Source organism: Anoplophora glabripennis, unplaced genomic scaffold (assembly GCF_000390285.2).
Source record: "Anoplophora glabripennis isolate ALB-LARVAE unplaced genomic scaffold, Agla_2.0 scaffold84, whole genome shotgun sequence".
NCBI classification, from domain to species: Eukaryota; Metazoa; Arthropoda; class Insecta; order Coleoptera; family Cerambycidae; genus Anoplophora; species Anoplophora glabripennis.
In genome coordinates, this window is record NW_019416213.1 from 793,533 (window position 1) to 812,318 (window position 18,786).

General features: G+C 33.2%; 1 protein-coding gene across 1 annotated transcript in view; it reads left to right on the forward strand.

Moving 5' to 3' along the window:
- Positions 1-18,786, forward strand: part of LOC108904475 (semaphorin-2A) — a 469,290-nt gene that overhangs the window by 368,550 nt on the left and 81,954 nt on the right. The gene's annotated exons all lie outside the window — the stretch shown is intronic.

Sequence of the window (18,786 nt, forward strand, 5' to 3'; positions counted from 1 at the left end):
ATATTGATAGTCCGTATATACGCCGCTGTCGCGTTAATAGACCAAGAGATGCTACAAAGAGTTCATGCTTCAATGTTGAATCGTGATAATCTTTGTCTTGAAGTAGAAGGCAACTTATTTGAACACATTTTGTAAAAACAATTTCTATTATTTAAGCACATTATGGTTTTAGTTTATGTTTTATTATAAAAATATTGTTCTCTATCCTTTTCAGGTTAAAATAATTCCTTACGCCCAGGTACAACCGACAATCAAAAACTGTACTTATCTACTATTGGTTATAAATTATATGTCTTTGTTCCCATAAGCACAGACCTCAGTTTTGAGACATAAAAATGGATTTTCACTTTTTTAGTTTTTTTAATACTTTTTTGAATAACTCAACAACGGAAAACAATCGGAAAATTTTCCACTCTTGATTTTCAATTCGTTTTTGTCTCTTTAATCAAATCCTAGAAAGACGGGCGTCACTTTTGGGACACCCTGTATATAGAAATCTTAGTTTACTTGTGGATAAGATACTTGCGGCAGTTAAAAAAATATTTACGGTAACAATTAACAATTAACACAGTTTCATTGGAGGATTTTTCTCAGTGTACAAGTTCTAATGTAGCGGAGCTGTTTTATTAGTTTCCCTGGCGACGCGGTGTTTTTATTTGCGCGAAAAAAATCGTAACCATAAATTATATTGTATCTGCGAAAGTCCTCAGAACTTTGGGTAATCCCGGTACACGTAAGGCCTAATGTGAGAGACGTAACCGGTAATTCGGAATCTGGGCGGGAAACAATGCGGCCCAAACGGGATTGTTACCATTTAAGTTGGCGGAAAGTTTCGTAATAAATGAGAGGAATTTATCTGTCGTAGGCATCAGCCTTCGTTGGCAACTACAAAAAAAAATATATAAGAACAGGGCATTTTTAGAAGTGCGGAATGTGTCCCGAAGCCGGAACGAATGCCGAGCTGGAGGAATCACAAAAGCAAACTTTACGGAAAGAAAACGGCTGCACGGGAAGGCGTGACAGAAAGATAAATATGCCCTTTAAAAGCGTTAAATATATACATACTGGAGCGGAGATATTTACAGTGCATAAGGAATTCATTATTTCTTTTGTGTTATTTATAGATTCATAAAGTGCGGGGCATATTTTCGAATTGCAATTTTCTCTCTACATAATATATTCTCGCGATATGTGTCCTGTTTATATTTCAAAAAAAAAAAAAGACTAAGGGGTGAGTTACACTTGGGAAAATAGGGGGTTGTTCTTCAAAACGTATTTCTCATTAACGTTGAGTTTCTGAAATACAGGGTGTTAATGTTATCACTTTCAAAAGTGTTTTTCTGAATTGTCATTAAATCGGCTAACGAATAAATGTCAATTGTTTTTTTAATGATCGTACAAGGCCCCGGAACCGCTCAAATTGAAGATAATTAAATTATCTAAAAGATATTTATAGTGAAATTACTAAAAATATTTTTTTAAGTCCATAGGCCTTTTTGAAGAAAAACAAAAATTTGCAATTTTTTTTTCGTTGATTTTCTTATGACTACTCAGAAACTATTGATGCTAAAAAATTTTAAACTCAAGATCCGAAATATAGACACTTGAAGCTTCAATTTCTCTCCAATTTACAGCTCTTTGAAAATCACCCAAAATTTTGAGATTTTTTTAATATCCCTTAATTTCTGTGCCTAGCGCATAAAAATTTATAATATTCCAAATAATTAACTCTCTCGCTTCCTTGATTTGTTATTGTAAACGTTCGTGATATATGCGTTTTAGTATCGGGAATATTAACTATTGTAAACGCATCCTTATTTTCAATGTCATTTATTTCCATATTATATAGTTTTTCCTTTCTGAACGCCTCTGCTATTCCAAATACGATTCTTACTTTTATATTTAAATAGACTTAATCACAAAAATTATTTAAAAACTTGTACATGTATTCTCTGATAAAGTTGAACATGTATAAAAACGCCGAGCAATAAAATTTAATGAGTTTCACAGGCATCCCTAAAAAAAGTTTCCTATAAAAGTAAAAATTTTTAATAATTTGTATATATATACTATTATATGTTCATTTGACCAACAACTTATTTTAATTATTTATGTCCTCAAACAATTTTATTATATTGTTGGTAAATTTCGTTTTGTTTCGTTTCAAAAGGTCTCCAAAATGCCATGTTGTAATAATATTAGTAAACAAAATACCCCTCTATTTCTCTCTTTCGCAATTGAATGATTAATATTAATTATGAATGATTAATAGAAGCTGCTTATAATGAATTAAAACTACCTGAATCACACCAAATTCTGAATTGCTGCACTGCACTGCTAGGCAATTTGTCAACCACTTGTCAACAACTGAGATTTATTGCCCAGTCGCCCGGTGCGGCTGTATTATACGCCGTTTGCCCGCATGCCTATTCTTCAACTGGGCGTATACAATTCTACCACTTCCACGTTTAGTTCGACCAGACCCTTATATGACTAAATAAATATGGGAACAAGTTGTTCAAATATTTCAGTGCCGAGTTGTTGCGTCAGCGACCGAACTTGGTACATACTGACAACCTCTTGGTTCTTCAATTAAGATCGGAAAGACTATAAAGGTTCTTAATTTTCTTGAATATTGTGGCTTTGAGTATAGAGTATTCAGCCCAAAAGCTTCCTGGAGACTTTAGGCTAGGGTTTCATTTCTTTGAACAAAATAGGCTAGCATAGCATTAACATTTCCGTGATATATTCAATTTTTTTTTATTTAGACCACGCTGCAAATAGCTTGAAGATTTTATCATCTCTCTGGACTTCTCGGGACTTGTGGCTGAGCATCCCACTTGCCAAACATTTTCTAAATCTGAATCGTCACTTTATTGAAACGCAACTTACAAGAAGCTTAAGTTGTGGCAACAATATTATCTTGGAAAAATTTCAATGACAGCAGATGTCACTTGACAATAAATACTCGGCCTCAGAGTAACCAAAGCGAAAACTTTTTCATGTACGACTTGTTTGTTTTATATATTTTTTAAATATAATTTTTTTAAGTTTCAGTGAAATGTATTCAATATTTGTGCGTGCAAAAAACGTCATAAGCACCGCGGTGATTAAGTGTCCTACTGGTTTAGGACATTTTCATAATACTTAATGTATTACTTCTGACGATAAAAATTTATTTTGTCAAGTTACATATCTTTAGGTATAATCGGGACACCCTGTATACACACCGGAGTGAAAATATTTACGACGCATAAAGAATTGCTTATTTTGCGTTATTTATAGATTCATAAAGTGCGAAGCGTATTTCCAAACTGTAATTTTGCCCCCCGCACACATCCTCCTCGAGATATATATTTCGAGGCAGTTTATTTCTTACTCCCGACGACGTTCTCCGGCTGTATTAAATTTCGCTGAGGCTGCCGTTGAACGTGTCACCGTCCGTCCTGGACAAGTATTTCTAACCACCATCAATCATGGGTTATCGGGACAAGCCAAAAAGTGCATCATTAGTTTCATATCAGTAGTGAGTTAGTAGCTGTTCATCGGACATTAGTACTGGGGGGGACTTGAAACGGACGGAAAGGGTCATATTTCACGCAGCACCGTGCCGAAAACCCGCAAAATAAACAATATAAATGGATTTTTATTACGACCTACTCTTATCGAGGCTCCTACATGCCGCCCCGGATGCAAGGCTCCGTGAACCCGTTGGTCATTAGTTACTTTCCGGGACGAAGTTTTGTGTTTCCGCAGTACCTATGCTGCAACTCTTATAGCACACAATGAAGTTACTTGATTCTATTTGATGTCAGTCAAAATAACAATCAAAGTATGAATTATAATGGCCACTATTTAAGAAAATGTACAGAGACAGTACAGAATAATTAATAAATTGTATACCAGTCCGTTTGACGAAGTTAGCTCATGTTCAAGGTTATTTGAAGATCAACTCTTGTTTTTTTTATGGTAATACAGTTTTTGTCCCCAGATTCTGAAAGAGAAGAAATTTTACGTCCGAATAGGTGGTCATTTTATTTTTTTAAGGTCATTTTTAAGGTTATTTGAAGGTCAACTCTTGTTTTTTTAACGTAATATGAAAATTAATAAATTGTATTATACGGACTGTTGTTCATTTAACAATTTTCGGCCCCAGATTCTGAAAGAGGAGAAATTTTACGTCCGAATAGGTGGTCATTTTAGTTTTTTAAGGTCACGTTTAAGGTTATTTGAAGGTCAACTCTTGTTTTTTATGGTAATTCAATTTTGGTTACCAGATTTTGAAAGAGGAAAAATTTTGCGTCCGAATACGTAGTCAATTTATTTTTTAAGGTCATGCTTAAGGTTATTTGAAGGTCAACTCTTGTTTTTTTTATGGTAATACAATTTTTGTCCCCAGATTCTGAAAGAGGAAAAAATTTTGCGTCCGAATACATAGTCAATTTATTTTTTAAGGTCATGCTTAAGGTTATTTGAAGGTCAACTCTTGTTTTTTTATGGTAATACGAATAATTAATAAATTGTATAACAGTCCGTTTGACGAAGTTAGCTCATGTTTAAGGTTATTTGAAGGTCAACTCTTGTTTTTTTTATGGTAATACAGTTTTTGTCCCCAGATTCTGAAAGAGAAGAAATTTTACGTCCGAATAGGTGGTCATTTTATTTTTATAAGGTCATTTTTAAGGTTATTTGAAGACCAACTCTCGTTTTTTTATGGTAATACAGTTTTTGTCCCCAGATTCTGAAAGAGAAGAAATTTTACGTCCGAATAGGTGGTCATTTTATTTTTATAAGGTCATTTTTAAGGTTATTTGAAGACCAACTCTCGTTTTTTTATGGTAATACAATTTTTGTCCCCAGATTCTGAAAGAGAAGAAATTTTACGTCCGAATAGGTGGTCAATTTATTTTTGTAAGGTCATGTTTAAGGTTATTTGAAGGTCAACTCTTGTTTTTTATGGTAATACAATTTTTGTCCCCAGATACTGAAAGAGGAGATATTTTTAGTCCGAATAGGTGGTCAATTTATTTTTTTAAGGTCATGTTTAAGGTTATTTGAAGGTCAACTCTTGTTTTTTAACGTAATGCGAATAATTAATACACTGTATAACAGTCCGTTTGACGAAGTTAGGTCATGTAGAAGGTTATTTGAAGGTCAACTCTCGTTTTTTTATGGTAATACAATTTTTGTTCCCATATTCTGAAAGAGGAGAAATTTTACGACCGAATAGGTGGTCAATTTATTTTTGTAAGGTCATGTTTAAGGTTATTTGAAGGTCAACTCTTGTTTTTTTATGGTAATACAATTTTTGTCCCCAGATTCTGAAAGAGGAAAAATTTTGCGTCCGAATACGTAGTCAATTTATTTTTAAGGCCATGCTTAAGGTTATTTGAAGGTCAACTTTTGTTTTTTTAACGTAATACGAATAATTAATAAATTGTATAACAGTCCGTTTGACGAAGTTAGCTCATGTTCAAGATTATTTGAAGACCAACTCTCGTTTTTTTATGGTAATGCAATTTTTGTCCCCATATTCTGAAAGAGGACAAATTTTACGACTGAATAGGTGGTCAATTTATTTTTGTAAGGTCATGTTTAAGGTTATTTGAAGGTCAACTCTTGTTTTTTTTATGGTAATACAATTTTTGTCCCCAGATACTGAAAGAGGAGATATTTTACTTCCGAATAGGTGGTCAATTTATTTTTTTAAGGTCATGTTTAAGGTTCTTTGAAGGTCAACTCTTGTTTTTTAACGTAATGCGAATAATTAATACACTGTATAACAATCCGTTTGACGAAGTTAGGTCATGTACAAGGTTATTTGAAGGTCAACTCTCGTTTTTTTATGGTAATACAATTTGAAAGAGGAGAAATTTTACGTCCGAATAGGTAGTCAATTTATCTTTTAAGGTCATGTTTAAGGTTATTTGAAGGCCAACTTTTGTTTTTTTAACGTAATACGAATAGGTAATAAGTTGTATAACAGTCCATTTGACGAAGTTAGGTCATGTCCAAGGTCAACTCTTGTTTTTTATGGTAATACAATATTTGTCCTCAGATTTTGAAAGAGGAGAAATTTTACGTCCGAATAGGTTATCAAGTTATTTTTTTAAGGTCATGTTTAAGGTTATTTGAAGGTTAACTCTTGTTTTTTTTATGGTAATACAATTTTTGTCGGCAGATTCTGAAATAGGATGAATTTTACGTCCGAATAGGTGGTCCAATTTATTTTTTTAAGGTCATGTTTAAGGTTATTTGAAGGTCAACTCTTGTTTTTTAACATAATACAATTTCTGACCTGAAGGACTGAAAAAGCGAAAAATGTTCTTAGATGTTGTTGAGTTATTTTTGCATTTTCAAGATCATTTGAATGTCAAATCACCCTCTCGAACTTCTCATGTTGGTCTCATCAGAATAGCGATATATCGGGAAAGTGATCTCTATAAAACTTGTTCGGGTCATAAGGGACCACTACATGGTAACCTTAGGTTTGACTTTGAGGGTCATTTTCAAGGTAATTTGAAAGTGAATTTTCCAATTTTTCAAAGAGAAACCCCCATTTTTGACCCGAGTTTCTGAAAGAGCGGCTAATTTTAGAGTTTGCTGTTCAGAACCATCATAAATGTCGAGAGCCCCGAAGTACAGTTTTACAAAATATTTTTAATTGATTGTGAGAAGAATTTTAACCTCTGAATAAAATCACTCAGAATTCAAGTTAGAAATCATACCTGTTAGCAAAACTCTCCGCTCTTTCAGAATCCCGGATTGAAAATGAAGATTCCTATTTTAAAAACGAAAGTTGACCTTCCAATGACCTTGAGAGTAACTCTCATGATCGTAAAGTTGTGACCTCCGATGACTCCAATAAGATTTAAACATATCATTTTCCTGATATCCCGCTAGCCTGAAAACTGCGAAAGAGGCATTTGACTTTCAGATGACTGCTAGAGGTCATTTTATCTCTGCATCAAACTATATCTACACGTTTTTCAGGATCGAGGGTTAAAAATGAGGGTTCTTAGTTGAAAAATAAAAGTTGACCTTCAAACGACCTTCAAATCCATTTTCCTGATGATCCCAACAACTTCTCTTCAAGTCATTTTACCTATCGGGACAACTTCTTTTGAAGTCATTTTCCTTGACTTGAAAAGAAGTTGTAGGGGGTCATCAGGAAATTGGATTCGACCTTGAAGGTCATTTTCAAGGTCGTTTGAAGGTCAACTTTCATTTTCAAATAAGAAATTTGGGAAACGGCGCATATTATATGATTTAAAAACATTGGGAATATGACATGCGTAAATAGATCAAGCATTTGCGTATTTGTTGGTTCTTTTAAATCAGTAACTTTACGTTCTCTGAGTTGGTCCGCCATAATAGAAATTAATTAAACCGCCATAAACTGTGTTATGTAAATGAACGGGAAATTTATCGAGGAAAGAGCTGGTACAAACCCAAATAAGCGTGTAATGTCATGTTTCGTTAATCGAAAGGTTGGTCGTTTGGTGGGAATGGAGCCAGCGCGAGTAAATATCGAAAAAAATCCTGAACAAAATTGATGATAGCCGCAGCACCACGCGTTTCTAATGCAAAACAGTCGGTATTATTCTTTTGATTGTCGTTTAATATGTCCCTGTCGTCCTCCTGTGTGCTGTGTGCTCTATTTTGTGGTAAAATTGGAATGCATAACTAGCAAATGAGATAATTCATGCACGCCCATCAAGACAATAACGCCAAATTTGAAGTGTAAACGTGGAATGGAAAGTAAGCAAATTATGATATATTCGACGGAACAATGCAGTCCGCATTATGCGGCTTCCGTATTATCCAAGGAATATTTAGTTTGATTTTCTGCGCTTTGGTTTATGATGATGAATGTCCATTCTTGCCGAACAATACTCTCTGATAACATGTGATCTAATTTTACACAGTTGCAAGGTAAATTGCAAATGTTGGCTTCTGTGAAATGCATACTTCACGCCAATCTCAGGGTGGTTCAGAACTTATTCAAAAAAAATTATATTGCACAACTTGTCTAAACAAATGTGGTGCACCAATTGAAAATAAAAAACCTGTCGCTATTACCAGTTTCTGAAAAACTACCATTGGGAGACAGGTCGACCGGATTGAGGCAAGAAGTCATGTCTACCGAGCAATAGCGCGGCATGAAAATGGGATCACCTGGTACACCTGTTAAAAACGTTATAATGTATCCCTGAATTAAAATATTTCAAATGAAATAGTCGATATCAAACTCTTAAAAATAGTATGCTGTATACCTTATAGGGCCAAGCTATCCCCGAATTCAGGTTCAGCGACCTCATACATATAGGTTAACATTCGTGAACGGCCTTTTCTTTACTTTGACCTTGAAATGATCTTGACTTGACCGAAATGTGACCTAGCAGGGCTAAGCTATCCCCGAATTCAATAACCCCCCAAAAAACTTATATGAAAAACTTGTTGAAATTCAATACAAGCATTTTCTTGATCTTGAAATGACCTTGAAATGACTTGAAGGTGACCTTTAGGGTTACGCTATCTCCAGATTCAGAGTCTGCGAGCCCAAAAACCTATACACTCAAGGCTCAAAATTCAATACAAGTCTTTTCTTCAGTTTGACCTTGAAATTATCTTGACTTGACCAAAATGTGACCTTGCAGGGCTAAACTATCCCCGAATTCAGTAACCCCCCCCAAAAAACTTATATTGTCTTGTATTGAATTTCAACCAGCGCGTGGTTGAAATTCAATACAAGCCTTTTCTTGATCTTGAAATGACCTTGAAATGACTTGAAGGTTACGCTATCTCCAGATTCAGATTCTGCGACCCTAAAAACCTATACACTCACTGGTCAAAATTCAATAAAAGTCTTTTCTTCAGTTTGACCTTGAAACGACCTTTACCTGACCTCCAGGTGACCTTAGATAGCTAAGCTATCTCCGAATTCAGGTTCAGCGATCCCAAAAGCATTATACCTACAGGTCAAAATTCATTACATGCCTCAGTTTTTGATTCCATTAACTTGAAGCTTTCTCAGGCTTACAGCCAAAATCACATACTTCCCCCCCTCTTTATCTCTGAAACTATTCATAGGATCACTTTGGGTCCATGACAACTTTTCATCAGAAAGTCAAAAACTATAACATACTACAATTTCAGCAAAATCCATTGATTTTGTGCGGGGTTCTTCCTATATGTTTTTCATCTTACCATTTACATTTTTTCAATTCATTTGCAACTCGATTGTAAGGGTATGTATCATAGAATTTCACATAAGAACCCATGTTAAATACTCTACTATACAGAGCTTCGCGCGTATGTACGAGAAATGATTATCCCGAAACAAAGCTATATTGTTTCAGGCTATGTAATTATTGCAAATCTCTTTAAACGGGAATTGTGGATCCGAACTGAGAACAAATCCTCTTTAGTTTACATTAGATAATCATGTTTACGTTTGATCTGAACCCGCGCTACGTGTTTATTAGTCTACGTGTTTATAATACCATCGTTGTGTTTATCGGCCCGGACAAGTGATGCACCGAACACTTCCGCAATCCCCATTTTATTTATAAGGGAAGTGTCTGCAAATAATATAGTGGCAAGTCGATTGTTTGTTGCTTACCGTCATGTTTAGCTTCGAAAATGTCGGTAAGTGTACGAGGGTGTTTCAGAAAATAACCCTCATAAGTCAAATTCGTCAAAATTTAATGAAATGAACACCCCAAATATTTGACAATCTGAGGGAAGGACCATAGCTCTATTAGGGAAGACTTTGACATATTTTTCTCTAATCTATCTGAAATTCAAGTGTACATTTTCCTTTGAAAAGTTCTGTTTATCCTTTTTACGGGTATAAATAGACTTATTTAAAAATAATATCAGAAAAAAAGTACAAACATAAAAACGAAGAAAAAAGGAAACACCGCAGACGGCGGTAAAAATATATCGTATCTTTGAACCTTTAAGAAATGCTTTGGGAAAACATAATGACGATTCTGTGATTGCCATATTCTAAACAAAAAGGTACTGCAGTCGTTGTCACGCAAAAATATAAGAATTATATATCTAATTGTAAGTGGTAAACTTTGCTTTAAAATTTTCAGACTTTTATTTACTTCAAATCATGAAAGTGTGAAATAAAAATAGCCTTCAACCAACACAAATATTAAGATAATAATTTAAACGAAGTCGTTTAAATAGAAACAAAGAAAAAAATTATAAAAATGTATGATTAAATAAGCTAAAAACAAACTAGAAGGACTAGTGATCTTTTCACTTTCCAGTGAAAAAAAATAAAAATTAATTAAACAATAAAAGTGCAACGAAGTAGGTATTACAGGGTATCAAAGTATTCGGTAACCAAGGTTACAGAAGATTTCTTTACAAAAAGAATTTGGGGCGCTACAGTTGTACAACTTATAGGATGAGAGGTGACTGTTGTCGTCCTAGTCGTCCAGCACTTTATATTCTAAAGGTCGGTGAAAATAGCTTTTTGCTGCAAGCGCGATTTCAAAACGTCGCCATGCCATTCAGCACCCTGTATATTTTTACATATTTGCATTCTACGCGCAATTTTCGGGGCACTTTTATGAAGCATCTCTATCTCTAATGGTCTTCGAGATATTTCAATTCTATCTAAAAAAGTTGCTTTTCAATAGAGAATTCAATATTGCCAATTTTTTATATCCTGCCAGCTGATATTGATATTTGAGAGGGAAATCGGGGAATGCTATCATTTTAGTACGGTTGCTTTAAAAACAGTATAATTTTACACAGAGTGGTGAATATTTATTGCTTAACTTTAAACCGCCAAAACTTATTTTTTCTAAATGGAACACCCTGTATATTTAATCAAAATCAGTTGTAGAATTTTAGTGTCTATCTGCTTATAATAACTTCCCTATGCTTATCTTTAATTTTTCTGTTATTGACGGTTTTTGTGATAAGTCATTAAAATGATCAAATTGAATGATCATTTACTGTTAGTATTCAAATGCTGATATTTAAAATTTATTATTTATTCATTGGTAGTGCAATGGGATTATAAATACAACATGAAAAATTGTTATTGAGTGATATCCCAGTTTACTACTAATAAGCAGAAAGCCATTCAGAAAAACTTAAAAAAATATACATCGAATCATAATTAATATTAAAAAAATAACACCATGAAAATACGTTAAATAAATATCAAATTACTTAGTAGATAAAATTTCACTACCCATGAATAAATAATAAATTTTAAATATCACTATTTGAATACATATTGTTTTCCATTATTTTCAAATCAGTATTTAACTAAGTACCACTGTCAGATTAACAGCAAACGATGACATGACATATTGGTTGTTTTGTTTTTAAGTTTGTTAGCAATTTCACAGCCATCCTCACAAGAAATTAGATCATTTTATTAATTACTTATAACAAAAACTGTCAATAGATAGATAGTCCAGACGGTATCTGTTTCAAAAAGCCATATTTGGGTGAATCGTATATCTATGGAGATTTTTGGCTTTTTTGCTTTCAAATATCACTAGAAATGAAAATTTTTCTATGCGCATAAAAAAAACGTGGGCTTAACTTTTGGCGGCACAATATGTTAAAAAAATTCGAAAAATGTCATATTTTTCTTCCTATTTAATTATGTATCTTTTCAAGAGTTGATTTTAGGCGAAAATGGAAGAGGAAAAAAATTTTTGCAATTAAATTTTTTACAATACATGTCTAGTTACAAATCGAATGAATCATGTTTATTATGGTAAAAATCGAAAAAATCGCAAAAATGGGGTTAAAAAACAATACATTTTAGGGAATTTTTTTGGGGTATTTAAATTGAGTATAGTACTTGGCTCAAAAAAACTTCATCTTATGTAGAATTATCACACCAAATTTCATCAAAATCGGTTCGATAGATTTTGCATAATAACTTTGCAATCTAGATTTAAAAAAAAAATGCAAATTTTCAAATTTTTGCACAGCAAAAACCAAGGCCCTTAGATACTTCAAAATTTAATCACATATAGAAGAGCTCTCAAGCTTTCAAACTTTTTTTGAAAAATCCGAATCCGTCAATTAGGAGAGCTCTGGCGCTTGTTTAAACATTGGTCGAATTTTTGTACTTATAAACAATTAGAACTTTGTGAATATTCAATCAAATCAAATTTTTTAAAGCAGGTTTTAAAAGTTCTTGGAAAGACGCTTCTTTAAAAAAAAACAGATCGATTGATCAATTAGTTACGTAGTTATAGCCGATTCAATTTCGAGCAGGCCGAAGCGGCCGCGCTCTCTGCTTCCCCCACCACCACCACCCGTACGATTTTATTGAATTTCTCGCTTGCATAAATAACTTTAAACACGTTTTAAAGTAGGTTGCCAATGAAGAAAAGTATTGTAATCTTAGACCTGGTAAGTACTCGGAATACCAAAGGTATTTTTCGAAAAATTAGCCCGGATGTCCCAGTACATTTAGTGTAAATGACGGCTATAACTACGTAACTAATTGATCAATCGATCTGTTTTTTTTTAAAGAAGCGTCTTTCCAAGAACTTTTAAAACCTGCTTTAAAAAATTTGATTTGATTGAATATTCACAAAGTTCTAATTGTTTATAAGTACAAAAATTCGACCAATGTTTAAACAAGCGCCAGAGCTCTCCTAATTGACGGATTCGAATTTTTCAAAAAAAGTTTGAAAGCTTGAGAGCTCTTCTATATGTGACTAAATTTTCAAGTATCTAAGGGCCTTGGTTTTTGCTGTGCAAAAATTTGAAAATTTACAATTTTTTTTTCAAAATCTGGATTGCAAAATCTATCGAACCGATTTTGATAAAATTTGTTGTGATAATTCTACACAACATGAAGTTTTTTTGAGCCAAGTATAAAGGTCCTATACCCAATTTAAATACCCCAAAAAAAAATCCCTAAAAAGTATTGTTTTTTAACCCCATGTTTGCGATTTTTTCGATTTTTGCCATAATAAACATGATTCATTCGATTTGTAACTAGACATGTTTTGTAAAAAATTTAATTGCAAACATTTTTATCCTCTTCCATTTTCGCCTAAAATCAACTCTTGAAAAGATACATAATTAAATAGGAAGAAAAATATGACATTTTCCGAATTTTTTTAACATATTGTGCCGCCAAAAGTTAAGCCCACGTTTTTTTATGCGCATAGAAAAAATTTCATTTCTAGGGATATTTGAAAGCCAAAAATCCAAAAATCTCCGTGGATATACGATTCACCCAAACCAAAACAGATACCGCCTAGTCTAAAAGGGAAAAATTCTACAACAGTTTTTGATTAAATATAAGGGTTTTCCATTTAACATAAATGACGACTTCCGGTATAATCAGAAGTCCAGGGATCAAATTCTCAAAATTGAAATCGAAGTAGTCTCTGAAATATTCTAATGGGCCGTCACCGTTAAGACAGGCTATATAATTTTGTTTGAAAGTTAGATATTGTTATTTGAAAAATTTAAACAAGAAGGAATAAACAGAATATCGAGAATTCTATTTTTGTATTTACTTTTGTTCATCATGACTCATTTATTTTTAATATTGCTACCTAAAAATTCCAGAAATACAAACATCTTTAAGAACCTCGTTGAAAGCGCAAGAAAGTCCGAACATATTGAAATTGCCGTTACTCTTTGAACCACGCTTGTATTTGTTTCATTCGATAAACAGTTGACATTTCTCGAGCCACCTCCACTTTTATACATTAAAAATAAATAAGTCCGTATACGTAATTTCACGAATACGTCCTTTTTATTCCTAACTTCGTTACTAACATATACACGTTCCATTATTCATATACTATTTACTTTACCCGTTTGTATTAGGGAGATGTCTGCAATTTAAATGCTCCATTTCTTTACCTTCATGCCAGACTGGATATTTTTTCTAAAGATGTATGTATTTATTCCACTTTTTTGCTTCGGAAAATATAACACAAATACGTTTTCATTAATTGTTGGATAAGTTTTGTTTGGATACCAGAACCCGCCTCATAACAAAACACGCACGGTAGGGTTAAAAACTATTTTCGACGAGGGAATATGAAGTATGTGTTGAATTAGTTTTAATGCGTTTTTTTTCGTCGCTGATGGTGCGCTTTTTGAGGCGTCATTATCGTAATTTATGACAAGTTGGTAATAAATGGGTGTCAGACTCACCTTCTTGGCTCGTCTTCAATTCTGCGGCCTCGAGAAGTCCTACAAGAATCCTGGGATAGCGCCGACACAGCCGTTTTCTTATGCGATGCCGCCGAGATCGGGCAAATTGGGGTTATTTACAGTAACTAGTGGATGAGGATGTTACTTTATTACAGATTTGGAAAATCGACCACCGTATAAGTACCCACCATTGTATTTCTTTATCCCGTCTGGCATTCGTCCAGCCTGACAGAAAAATTTCGTTCTTTATACATAATTTTTTATGTTGAAAGGCCGCAAAATGTTTTCAAACAAGACAGTCATTTGTATGTTAAATTATTGAAGTTTATTGGCCAAGTAAACATAAAGTGAATTTAAATATTTATATTTCTTTTCACCAAGTAAATTTGCGATACTTAGTAACCTTATTTCTGAGCATAACTTACAAATGAAATAAGGAAGCATGATGTATGACGTCATGAAATGGAAATGAATTGGCCATATAGTGCTCCAAATATTGATAATTTGGTGTGTTGTGTGAAGTACAGGGTTGTAACATCTTATATAATGTCACAATAATTTCACATACATTTCCACAGGTGTAATTTAATGTAGCAGCCATATGAACACCCAGTACATGTACTTTACCATGTTATGTACAGTTCTGAAAGTGTAGGTCTTGAGGAACTAGTTGTAATCGTATGAATTCACAGTACTTACGTTTATTCTCTAAATAACAACCTTGAGATGTATACTCTGTAAATATTTTAGTCTAGATACACAACCTGTATATTGTAAATACGTAGTGTTAAGGCATATTGGGATAAAAACATTTATTTCCAGCATTAGAACCAACAATAACAATGTACTTCTGTAATTATAAGATTAACCTTAAAATGTTTTTGACACCACTTGTTGCATAAAACACAGGAGTCATGGAAATAGTCTAAATAAGATATTTTGGGAAAAAGAACCTATGAGCACTGAACAAATAGATAGGATATTAAAGATCAATTATGTTTATATAAAGTAGGGATTTTTAATTGTATAAAGTTTAAACCAGTTTAGTGCGGAGTGAGAGCCAATCAGGTCGATTGTATTTTTTTGGATCTCCAGTTCTTAAAAACTAGAGACAAGGCCCGGCTTGGCCATTTCCGATTCTGACTCTGTGGCTGGTGAAATGTATTAAGTTTCTAGTGATTTCGAGCTAAGGTAGCCATTTTATGTAAAATCACGTTGAATCTACATCATCCTACACCGTGAAACGGTAATTATACCAATAATTAAGTAAATAAATTCAGATGTTCATAGATTTGTATATAGTTTGTAAATATATTTTAGTAGTGAGTAAACACGTTTTCCCAAATATCTATTTTAGAACTAATTAGGTTTTTTTTCTCCCACGTTGCATTTTAGAAACCAGCCATCAAGTAATCAGCTAGTAGTGATACAGCTAGTAGTAGTCAACTAATCAAGTAATCAGCTAGTAGTAATCAACTAGTAGCAATCGGCTAGTAATCAAAGCTAGTGTTAATTAACTGCTGTAAATGCCATAAGCCAAGGCAAATTGCCAAGTTGAAGACCTAAAATTCTGGTTAAAAAAAAACCCAGGCGACTAACATGCAACTTAGGTGACCACGTGACCACTGCAACAAGTCGAGTGCGAGACCATACTGCAAACCCGAAAGGACTGTAAAACACCACCATCGACACAGCCACCACGAACTCCGGGTGAGGGTTAAATAAAAATTTGAGACACAGTAGTGTTTTGGTTTTTTTATCTTTTATTTTATAACTAGTATTTGTACCTTTTAATTGTTCCCATCCCATACCTGCTGGGGTGACGGGGGAAAGGAGAAATAGTTCATACTCAATTTAGTAGGTTGGCGTCCAAAATAACATCGTTCATATACATATTTCTCGTTTCTTCCCGAAACCAAAGACCGATGTAGCAAGAGTCAAGATATCTAACACCGAAAAAAACAAAAGCGGACTACGACCCATTCGCACTCCGCCCAATGAGCTGCCGTTAGCCCCTTCAGCTGTGCGCTAAAATTCACTATATTTTGACACCCCTTTAACTTTTTTGTTTTAAGAGTTATAAAAAAATGTGAAATATAAAAGTTGCACGATTTTTTATGAATATGTAACGAAATCTCACTAATTGGTCCGTGAGAGGTCTAATTACTCCTGGACATTATATGATAAGTCGTGACAGGTAGTAATGTCTTGACAACATTATTATTGATTGACAGTATGTATTATTTAATTAAAATAAGTTACACAAAAGTAGAAAATTATTTAGACTTAAAATAGAGTATGGAGAAGAACTTTGCTCTATTTTAATTCCTATAATATTTCAATTTTCTACTTCTGTGTAACCCATTTTAATTAAATAATAATACAAACTGTCAAACAATAACAATGTTGTCATGACATTAGCTGTCACTGTCACGGCCTACCATATGACATTGTTCATGAGTAATTAGGCATCTCACGACCTAATTAGTGCGATTTAGTTAAAATACCTATACGCATTTTGGACCATATCAATGTCCGATCTGTCAAAATATATTATAACTAAATCTGTAAATCCTTACGTAATTGGAAAAAGGCAGAAATGCCTGAAAAAGGTTTAACAATTACAAGATGTCTTATTTTCTTAATAAAAAACCTTCATTTAGTTTTTTAATAGTATCTCGCTTATTGTTAGCGATGGACCCAACAAACCCTACATGACTATACTCGGCAAGGAACGTTCTATCCAAATATGTAAAAATATACAGGGTGTTCCATTTAACTTAACAAAGTTAACATCCGCGGCCATTTTGTTTGGACTTCATTTGTTTTTCTACCATCATTTTCGAGAAATTCATAAAAACTCGTGCAACTTTTATATTTCACATTTTTTTATAACTCTCAAAACAAAAAAGTTAAAGGGGGTCAAAATATAGTGAATCGCCCTGTACACAAGATATAATTTTAAATATTTTTTTCTGGAAACCTTAATTCGACTGCACAAAACTAACTTCAGGTTCGTTTTCACCACTCTCGAAAATATGGTTAAAAAAATTTGGTGAAATTTTATGCGCTTTCCGCCATATTAAATAATTACCATACAGGGTGTTTATAAAATAAGTGCGTTCCTTCAAGGGGGTAATGGAATCAATTATTTTAAACAAAATCTTTCATATAAAGGCTGGTCGTAGTCCGCTTTTTTTTCGAAATACAGGGTGTTAAAATTTGAAAAAATATCAGATTTTCTTAAATATTTCTGAAGATGTTTGCTGTAAGCTGATGAAACGTGTGTCACTGATTTTTAGGAGTAGGAGTAAAATGTCTCTCTGTTGACTTACAAATATGTCACCCAGTAGCGGCAATGCAAGAGATTAGTGCTATTAGTAGCCTAAAAACGACGCCAATGAGTTTTCTGCAAATTCGATTCGTTTTTATTACCAATAGGATTCCTAAGAAAAAAAAAGCTGGTACAGTTTGTTCGAAGAACGAACCGTTTTTAGTTCTGATTTTTTTAATATTAAAGGGAGCGTACAACAGTTAAAACAGTTTATGGGAATTTGTTCTTAGAAATGCAATTTTAAATACGATATAATCTGTTAAATGTTCAATAAAAATTTTTCAATTTTTTAGGAGCTATTTACTCTGTTAGAAAATTTAAAATGTCTACGCTAATGATTTATGGATTTTTGACTTTACATTGTATTTAAAGTTGCATTTTTAATAAAAAATGCCATAAATTGTCTTTGTGGAATACTGTTGGCGTTACTTTAATTTACTTAACTGATACTGATAAAAAAATTCTAAAAAGATTTGTTTTTAGAAGAAAATATAAGATATTTTTTCTTAGAATTACTATTAGTAATAAAAAGTGTAAAAGTAAACCAATGGTATAAGTTCCATCAGTCTACATTAAACTCAAACATCCACAGAAAATGTGATATTTTATCTAATTTCAATACCCTGTATCCCGAAAACGAAGTAAACTACAAGTCACGCTCATATGAAACATTTTTCCTTAAATCGATTTGTTATAACACCCCATTGAAAGAAACGCTTTTTATACAGGGTAGGAAAGTACCGATGGTCTATCTGAAGTTACGTGAGAGCGATAAAGTACACACATTCGATTAATGTATTCTTTTCAAGTTGCTTAGATTACCCAATTTAAATCCAATGGAACGATTTTCCCACTTGACATTTTAGACATAATATGTATTTAGAGGTTATTAGTTTAATCTATATCAATTAATAAGTGTAATTATCATGTATGATGACTATGCAACTCTCAATGCATCCCTTCAAAGAAGGTTACTAAATTCGAAGCACCCTTCTTCTTTAATTGCACGTTTCTACCGTCAGATGTCACTGATAGTAAATAGAACTTAGAGTCACAAATGTATGTTTGGTTGCATGTAGTTATTACCGGTTAGATTTCGGATCCGATTACTGTCACTAACTATGCAACCATATATTCGCTATATTCAGTTCGATTTGTCAAACGACGCCATGTTCGGGACAATAGATAGAGAGGTTGTGCTTCTTTATCTAACTTGTGTGAATATTCAGTGACTAATTCAAATTGATTTATATATATATATTAAACACTAG